We start from the raw sequence: 9,351 nt of genomic DNA, 5'->3' as shown, positions 1-9,351 counted from the left end.
GCTGGGGTCTGGGGAGCAGAAGGTGCCCTTGAGTCTGCTGTGGTCTCTAGCCCCGCTGACACCATGGTCTCTTCCAGGACTCCTCAGACCCCTGACCTCAGACACAGTATCATTTCATGGGGTTAGGGAGCCCCTCGGGATGGCTCAGGAGGGGCTGTCCAGCTGGGGGCTGGCGTTGGTGCTGTCCTCCCAGTGAGGGAAGGGGCAGGAGTGTTCTGGGTCTGGGTCTGCTGTCCACTCAGCTCAAAGTCAAAGGCCCCTTCCTCCTTGGAGAAGCAGCCCCTCCCCTCAACCCCCCCCCCCACCCCCGTGCCCGAGGAGCCCCCGAGTTCGTGTCCACTTGGGTGAGGCGCTGGAACCCAGCTGTGCTACTCAGAGGCCGTGCGGGTGGAGGGAGCCCCTTCACTGCCCTGAACCTCCACGGCCCCTCCTGACCATGGGGCCTGGACACAGGGGCTCACAGAAAGGAAATTAGCATAACTGAAATGGGACCACCTCAGGCACATGTGCTGAGACGCAGGTTAGAGCAGCTCCGGCGGGGGTGTCCTGGCGAAGGCAGCCCAGGCAAGGCCACACTCACAGATGGACAGACCGACCTCCCCAGGGCACCGCAGACCCCTCCCAGTCCCTGCTGTCCCGGCCCCTCAGGGTGTCCGACACACGCCCCCACCCCTGAAGGGGGGCCCGGGATGGCGTTAAGTGGCGGACACAACTCCCCGGGAGCGGCTCTGGCCCAGGGAGCGTTTCCAGGCGGGGGACGGGGCGGGGGCGCGCTGGGTCGTGCCCTGATCGCAGGCGCCCCTGCCGGATGGAAAATGTCTCCGAAGTCCCCCTTCTGGTCCTGGGTCCCTCTGAGCCCGCCTCAGGGGGTCGAGGGCGCGGCACGACCCCCAATCACAGGGGAACCCACGGCGGCGGGAGGCGGGCGGGCGCCCCAGTGCCTTCCCCGCCCGGCTGCTCCGAGGCTCCGGGACGGAGCAGAACTTTTTCCGGCCCCCTTCTGCGGCGGCAGGTAGCGGGACCTTCGGGCCGTGGGGGCCCCACCGCAGCCCCACGGGGGTCCCCAGCCGCCCGCCCCGCCCCGGGACGCTGAGCTCGGCCGCGTGGCAGATGGTCCCGGGGCTGCGGGGGCCAGGGCCGGGGGCGGGGAGGGAGAAGTGGGGTGCTCCTTCTCCAGGGGGGACAGCTAAAGCCAGTGCGAGGGTGACGATGAGCGGGACCCAGGTTGCCTGAGCGGCCCAGGAGAGACCTCAGCCACATTCGGTGCCGCTGGTCAGTTTTCCCGCCCACAGGATGCCAAGACCCTGTCGCGAGGGCAGCAGTTGCTGCGGCCTCAGACACCCACTCACCCACCCCTGCCGGGCCCTTTGGTGTCCTCTTGGGTGCATGTCAGCGAAATCCTCCAGACCGACTGCAGAGGCCCGGGTGGGAGCCGGGGGCACCCCCAGATTCTCCAGCTCCACCACCGAAGCCCCAGCCCACCCTGGTGGGTGCCAGGGCGTCCCTCCACCTTCTCGTGTGTCTTGCCTTTCTCCAGCATCCTGCGAGCCTTCAGAAAATTACCCCTGTCTACTCCTACTCCCAACCCCCAAACCCCTGGGCAAACAGCGGCCCCCAGAAATGGCCCCAGCCTGGGTGCCTGCCCATTCCTCGGCTTCTCGGGCCTGTGGCTCTGGAGGTCACCTGAACCCAGGGCTGGGGCTGGAAGGGAATTCTTTCGAAGGGGACTCCGCAATTTCTTCTACTGTTATAGGTAAGTTTCTGATTATGTTTCCATTTATGTTAACTCCTAACCAAGGAAATGAGAGTCCAACCAAAAGGCCTTTTTGTCATTAGTGACACTCCCAGGCAACATGCCTTTGTCTCAGGAGTGTAAGTTAAGTGAGGTAGCCCAGGCATGCAGCTTTGAATTTGTTATCAAATTTGAAGGGAAACCATGAGAGGCCCAGTCTGCATCTGTCTCTACATTGCAGGCTCTAGGCCAAGGGAGGGTGTGGCCACGGCTGTGGATCCTTCCACAGAAGAAAATGTAACCCATGGACGTGGGTTTGATTTCTGTTCAGGGAATGCTGGCGTTGGTGCTTTCTAAACATGTGTTGCTGATTCGTCACAATGTCCAATATCTAAAGCTGCACTGAGGGGCTGTGTGCTCTCGTAGACTCTAAAAAAGCAAAGTTCCTTCAATGCCACTGCCAGGGCTGCCCCAGGGGGACTGCAGAGAGCTTCCCATTGTCCACCGCAGCTTTAGGTGAGCTAGATCTGATAATGAAACAAGGGTGTGCGGGCTGTAATAGACGCGAGGACCCCCTTCTCCATCTCAAGTCCCAGTGCCCTCACTAACCCTCCTTGCTGGTGAACAGAAACCCTCAAATGGTGGCAGTCTCCGAATTGTAAAGTGAGGAGGAATCGTTAAATTTTGAAAATAAAAACATCTTTGTTAGATAGCCTAAACAAACAGTAAGTAAGATGGAGCAATGCAGTAGTTTTGTGATGTCTGTAAATCAGTAACTAGTTGATTTTTCTATGAATTTAGATTTTAACCTACGAATGTAAGATACTACTTTTCTCCTTTCCTCTGTTGCTGGAGCAGTTATCATTTAGTCATTTACTTGAACGAAGTTTCGACAAACGTGTAGTCTCCGCAGCCTGTAAAACAGGGAAGTACCAGGTGGATGGGAGAATAGCACGTCATTGGAAAGGCCAAAGGATTTTTTTTTAAATTTTGTGCTCCTTCAGAGAAAATCTCTGTAATTCTGGGATGTAGAGCTGGAATGGGATTGAGGGAGTATAGTCCCCACCTTTCATTTTTTAATTCAGAATTTGGACATTTTCATGGCCTTAGAATTATAACTTGTAATCTAATAAATCCCCATTTTTAAAAGCCAGTCCATTTCTGGTATATTGCATTTTGGCCGCTTTAGCAAAGCAAAACAAGCTTATAGATGGATCATATTTTTTATCCATTCTGCCAATCTGTGTCTTTTGATTGGGGAGTTTAATCCATTGACATTCAGTCTTATTACTGTAAAGGCAGTGCTTACTTCAGCCATTCTATCTTTTGGCTTTTATTTGTCAGATTGGTCTTTTCTCTCATTTTATCCTTTTATTTACTGTTCTGATTTGCTAATGCTGCCATTATACAAAATACCAGAAATGGATTGGCTTTTATAAAAGGGATTTATTGGGTCTCAAATTTACAGTTCTAAGGCCATAGAGTTGTCTAGACTAAGGCATCAACAAGAGGACACCGTCACTGAAGAACGGTCGGTGGCGTTCGGAACACCTCTCTCAGCTGGGAAGGCACGTGGCTGGCACCTGCTGGTCCTTTCCTCCTGGGTTGTGTTTCAAAATGGCTTTCTCCAGAATGTCTCTGGGCTTCTGTCTTCACTCCAAGCATCCCTAAGCATCTCTATATGCTCCCAAGCATCTCTCCAAAAGTCCCGCTCAGCTGCTCTGAGTTCCTTCTGTTTGTGGGGTCTCTTATAGGACTGCAGTGATTTAATTAAGACCCACCCTTAATGGGCAGAGTCAACATCTCCATGGAAATAATTTAATCAAATGTTTTCACCCTAATAAACAGACTAATCAGTTTGCCCCCACAAGATTGCACTAAAGAACACGTTTTGTTTTTTTTTTTTTCTGAGGGACATAATAAATCCAAACCAGCACAGTTACCCTTACTAATACTCTTCATTTCTGTACCCTCCTTCAAGCCTTTCTCTCCTGTCTTTACAGCTGGTGGAACTCCCTTTAGTAGTTATTGCAGGGCAGGTTTCTTATTAATGAACTGTCTTAGCTTCTGTTTATCTATGAATATTTTAAACTTTCTGTCATTTTTGAAGGATAGTTTTGCTGGATAGAGAGTTCTTGGCTAACAATTTTTCTCTTTCAGTATCTTAAATATATCATACCACTGCTTTCTCACCTCCTTGGTGTCTGATGAGAAATCAGCACTAGTCTTCTCTTGTATGTAGTGAATTGTTTTTCTCTTGCTGCTTTCAGAATCTTCTCCTTCTGGTTGGCAGTTAACAGTCTGATTAGTATGTGTCTTGAAGTGGGTCTATTTGGATTTATTCTTTTTGGAGTATGTTGGGTGTGGTGGTTAGGTTCATGTGTCAATGTGGGCAGGTGATAGTGCCCTCTTGTCTGATCAAGTCAGCACTAGCCTATCTGTTGCTGCAAGGACATTTTGTGGACTTAAGTCATCATTTCGTTGATTGTGTCTATGGCTGATTGCATCTGCAGTTGGCTGAGGGGAGTGTCCTCTGCAATGAGAGATGTTTAATCTAATCAGCTAAAGGCTTTTAAGGGGAAAGTGATGACTTCAGCAGTCAGAAGAGAGAACTTTCATCTCTGCTTCAACCAGCCAGACAACCTCTCCTGGGGAAATCATTGAAGACCTTCACTGGAGTGCGAGATTGTAGCCTGCCCTACGCAATTTGGACTCGTGTATACTCACAGTTGCATGTGACAATTTTATAAAATCTCATACTATTTACAGGTGTCTCTTGTTGGTCCTGTTTCCCTAGAGAACCCTGATTAATACATTGGGCTTTTTGGGTTTGCATGTTTATATCTTTTATAAAGGGTAGGGAGATTTTCAGCCAATATTTCCTCAAATATTCTTCCTGGACCTGTTCTCTTCTCCTTCTGGGACACCTATGATATGTATGGCTGTGTGCTTCATGTTGTCAATCATTTCCCTGAGACTCTGCTCAAATATTTCCATTTTTTTCTACATTTGTTCTTTTGTTTGTTGAATTTGGTTGCTCTGTTTTCTAGCTTGCTGATCCTTCTGCCTCTTTGCTGTTGTGTGTCTCTGATATATTTTTAATTTCATCAACTGTATCTTTCATTTCCTTCAGATCTGCTGTTTTTCTACTTATTCTTTCAAATTCTTCTTTATGCTATTCTAGTGTCTTCTCAATATCCTTTATCTCTTTAACCATATCATTGAAGTTATTTAGGAAATTTGTTTGAACATCTTTGATAGTTGTTCTAAATTCTGTGTCTCCTCTGACTTTTCAATTTGATCATTTGGTTTGGCCATATCTTCTTGTTTCTTGATGTGTCTTGTGATTTTTTGCTGTCTCCTGGGCATTTGATTATCTTGATAAAATTGTTCTGAAACTTGGTTTCTGTGATGGTTCGGTTAATGTGCCAGCTTGGCCAGGTGATGGTGCCCAGGTGTCTGGTCAAGCAAACACTGGCCTAACTGTTACTGCAAGGACATTTCATGACATTAATAAACCAAAAGACTGGTTTATTAAATCATCAGTCAATTGATTGCATCTGTGACTGATTATATCTACATCAACTAAGGGAGTGACTTCCACAGTAAGAGAATATAATCAGTTGGATTTAATCCAATCAGTTGAAGACTTTTAAGGAGAAGAGAGAACTTTCACTTCTTCATCAGCCAGCCAGACTCTCCTGGGGAGTTTATCAAAGACCTTCATTGGAGTTGCCAGCTCACGGTCCACCCTATGGAATTTGGATTCATGCATTTCCACTGTTGCATGAGACACTTTTATAAATCTCATATTTAATGATATCTCCTGTTGGTTCTCTTTCCCTAGAGAACCCTGACTAATACAGCTTGGTACCAGGAGTGGTTCTTGAGAAACAGAGTCTTAAAATGGGCTTTTACAATTGGTTTTCTATTCTGATTATATTCGAAGGCAAAATGACTCTATTTCCAGTAATCAAGATGGCACTAACATCATCTCACATGAATTAGAAAGACTGCCATTAAACAAACAGGAAACTGCAAATGCTGGAGAGGATGTGGAGAAATTGGAACTCTTATTCATTGTTAGTGGGACTGTATAATGGTACAGCCACTCTGGAAGACAGTCTGACAGTTCCTTAGAAAACTAAATATTGAATCACCCTTCAATCCAGCAATTTCACTTCTTTGTATATACCCAGAAGATCTGAAAGCAGTGACATAAACATATATTTGCCCACCAGTGTTCATAGCAGCATTATTCACAATTGCCAAGAGATGGAAACAATCCAAATCCTTCAATAGATGAGTGGATAAACAAAATATGGCATATACACACGATTCAATACCACACAGCAGTAAGAAGGAACAATGTCATGAAACATATGACAACATGGATGAAACTTGAAGACATAATGCTGAGCGAAATAAGCCAGGCACCAAAAGAGAGATATTGTACGATGCCACTAATGTGAACTCTGTGAAAAATGAAAAATAAATGTTTTATATTGTAGAATATAGGGATCTAGCAATAGACAACAACTGTGAAGGGGGAATGATAATCTAATAACAGATAAGTTATGGAGGGTGATGTTAATGTTATGTGAATGCTCAGAAATGACTATGGTTTGTTAATTTTGGGGGGTATGGTAGGAACATGTTGGAAGCAATGTAGTTATTTTAGGTTATTTGTTTTTCTGATTCCTTTGGTTATGGTTTCCTAATTTTATTGGGGTGTGCCAGTTTGGATGTTTTATGTCCCCCAAACTACCATGTTGTTTAATGCAATCTTGTGGGGGTAGACGTATTAGTGTTGATTAGGTTGGAATCCTTTGATTGAGTGTTTCCATGGAGATGTGAAACATCTGATTGGATAATTTCCATGGAGATATGGACCCCGCCCATCTTGATTTAATCACTGGAGTCCTATAAAATAGCTCACAAGCAGAAGGACCTCAGAGCAGCTACAGACAAGAAAGACATTTTGGAGATGGCCATTGAAAGGAGACTTTTGCTGACACTTTGGAGATACTAGCCCAGAATTCGTCCCAAGAAGCTGAGAGAGGACAAAATGCCCCAAGAGCAACACTTTGAAGAATGCGCAGGGGCTGAGAGAGGGGCTGGAATACAACCCGGGATCAGCAGACGCCAGCCACGTGCCTTCTCAGTTAACAGAGGTTTTCCTGACGCCATTGGACTTCTTTTGGTGAAGGTATACTTGTGTTGACACCTTAACTTGGACACTTTTATGGACTTAAGACTGTAACTGTGTTACTAAATAAACCCCTTTATAAAAGCCAGTCTATTTCTGGTGTTTTGCAAAATGGCGGCATTAGCAAACCAGAACATGGGGTATGGAAGGAACATGTTGGAATCAATGCAGTTATTTTAGGTTATTGGTTTTTCTTATTCTTCTGTTTTGTTTTGTTTGAAATGTTGTTTTTTATTATTTGTTAATTTTTTGATAAATTTTTTTAAAAAAGATGGCATTATGGTGTGAATTGGCAATAGAAATATGCAAAATGTCACCATTTGATTCTCCTAATCAAACTCTTGTATGAGGTAAGGCTCTGGGTGACAGTGTTTTTGACACCTTAACAGAGTTTTGTGGAGTTGAGAGCTGTAATGCTGTTGGCTGGTTGGTCTTAGATACACTGGATGCAGTTATAGGAGAAAGGAATGAGCTGAAGTCTTCCTTTGCAACTTAAATGCCATATGAAAGATATAAAGATTTCTATGTGTACCCTGAAATAAAATATTATTTTCTATGGTTGCAGACTTGAGATCTGAAAACCAGACCCTGAGTCTTATTGTGCGAGTAGCAGATTTGCAACATAAACTAAAATCTCAACCTCTCAGGGTGTATGCTGTTAAAGTAAAGGCTTTGATTGGAAAAGAATGGGATCCTGAAAATTGGGATTGGGACATTTGGATTGATAGTAGTGGGATGGGGACATTGGACCCCTGGATTCTGAGGAGTCTTTGCTAGTTGTACCTGTGGTGGTCTGGCTTGAGGAAATAGCCCCCACATCCAGTCTGCCCCAAGGAGACAGCTACCCAACTCTGACTTGCCCTGAGGAAACAGACCCCCTACCTCCAGTCTGCCCTGAGGAAACTGCCATCCAACCTACACCTAAAGAAATTAACCTTTCAGTGTCTGCTAAACCTGTAATCACCTCCCCTGGGGAAACAGCCCTCACTCCTCTGTCTGGAGAGTTTAATCTTGTTTCACCAGATGAAACGGCAATGGAATGCCATGAAATAATTGGCTTGAAGGATACTTCTAATTTTTTTTATGACCCACCGCAACCACTGCTCTTTTCTTCAAGACCTGTAATTAGACTAAAGTCCCAACAGGGCCTGAAGGGTGAGGTACAAACTGTGACTTAGAGAGACTGGAATGTTAAAGTGGATTTACCTTGGAAAACCTGCTCAAAAACCCCAGGAATGTCTAGAGGACACACGTTTTACCAGGACTGTGAGGAATAATTTTTTTTTAAATTCAGTTTTATTGAGATATATTCACATACCATACAGTCATCCATGGTGTACAATCAGCTGTTCACAGTAGCATCATATAGCTGTGCATTCATCACCCCAATCTATTTTTGAACATTTTCCTTACACCAGAAAGAATCAGAATAAGAATAAAAAATACAAATAAACAAGAACACCAAAATCACCCCCCCATCCCATCCTATTTTTCGTTTAGGTTTTGTCCCCATTTTTCTACTCATCCATGCATACACTGGATAAAGGGAGTGCGATCCACAGGGTTTTCACAGTCACACTGTCACCCCTTGTAAGCTACATTGTTATACAATCGTCTTCAAGAGTCAAGGCTACTGGTTTGGAGTTTGATAGTTTCAGGTATTTACTTCTAGCTATTCCAATACATTAAAACATGAGAAGTGTTATCTATATAGTGCATAAGAATGTCCACCAGAGTGAACTGTCAACTCCATTTGAAATCTCTCACCCACTGAAGCTTTATTTCGTTTCATTTCGCATCCCCTTTTGGTCAAGATGTTCTCCATCCCATGATGCTGGGTCCAGATTCATCCCCAGGAGTCATATCCTGGTTGCCAGGGAGATTTACACCCCTGGGAGTCAGCTCCCACGTAGTGGGGAGGGCAGCGAGATCACCCAATGTGCCAGTTTGAATATATTGTGTCCCCCAAATGCCATTATCTTTGATGTAATCTTGTGTGGGCAGACGTTATCAGTGTTGATTAGATTGTAATTCTTTGAGTGTTTCAGTGGAGATGTGTCACCCAGCTGTGGGTGATGACTCTGACTGGATAATTTCCATGGAGGTGTTGCTCCGCCCATTTGGGTGGGTCTAAGTTGATCAGTGGAGCCACATAAATGAGCTGACGGACAGAGGGAACTCAGTGCAGCTGTGAGTGACATTTTGAAGAGGAGCTTCAGCCAAGAGGGACACTTTAAAGAAAGCACAGGAGCTGCAGATGAGAGAAAGTTTGAAGACAGCCGTTGAAAGCAGACTCTTGCTAAAGCCGCTGGAATGCAAAACACCAGCAATGGATTGGCTTTTATAAAAGGGGGTTTATTTGGTTACACAGTTACAGTCTTAAGGCCATAAAGTGTCCCAAGGTAACACA

General features: G+C 45.5%; 1 pseudogene; it reads left to right on the top strand.

The window, feature by feature from the left end:
• Window positions 1-1,386: 1,386 nt before the first annotated feature.
• Window positions 1,387-9,351, top strand: part of LOC119517203 — a 116,419-nt pseudogene continuing 108,454 nt past the window's right edge.

Source organism: Choloepus didactylus, chromosome 21, assembly GCF_015220235.1.
Source record: "Choloepus didactylus isolate mChoDid1 chromosome 21, mChoDid1.pri, whole genome shotgun sequence".
NCBI lineage: Eukaryota > Metazoa > Chordata > Mammalia > Pilosa > Megalonychidae > Choloepus > Choloepus didactylus.
Note: the sequence above shows the minus strand (reverse complement) of the source record. Positions and strands in the feature narration are given on the sequence as shown.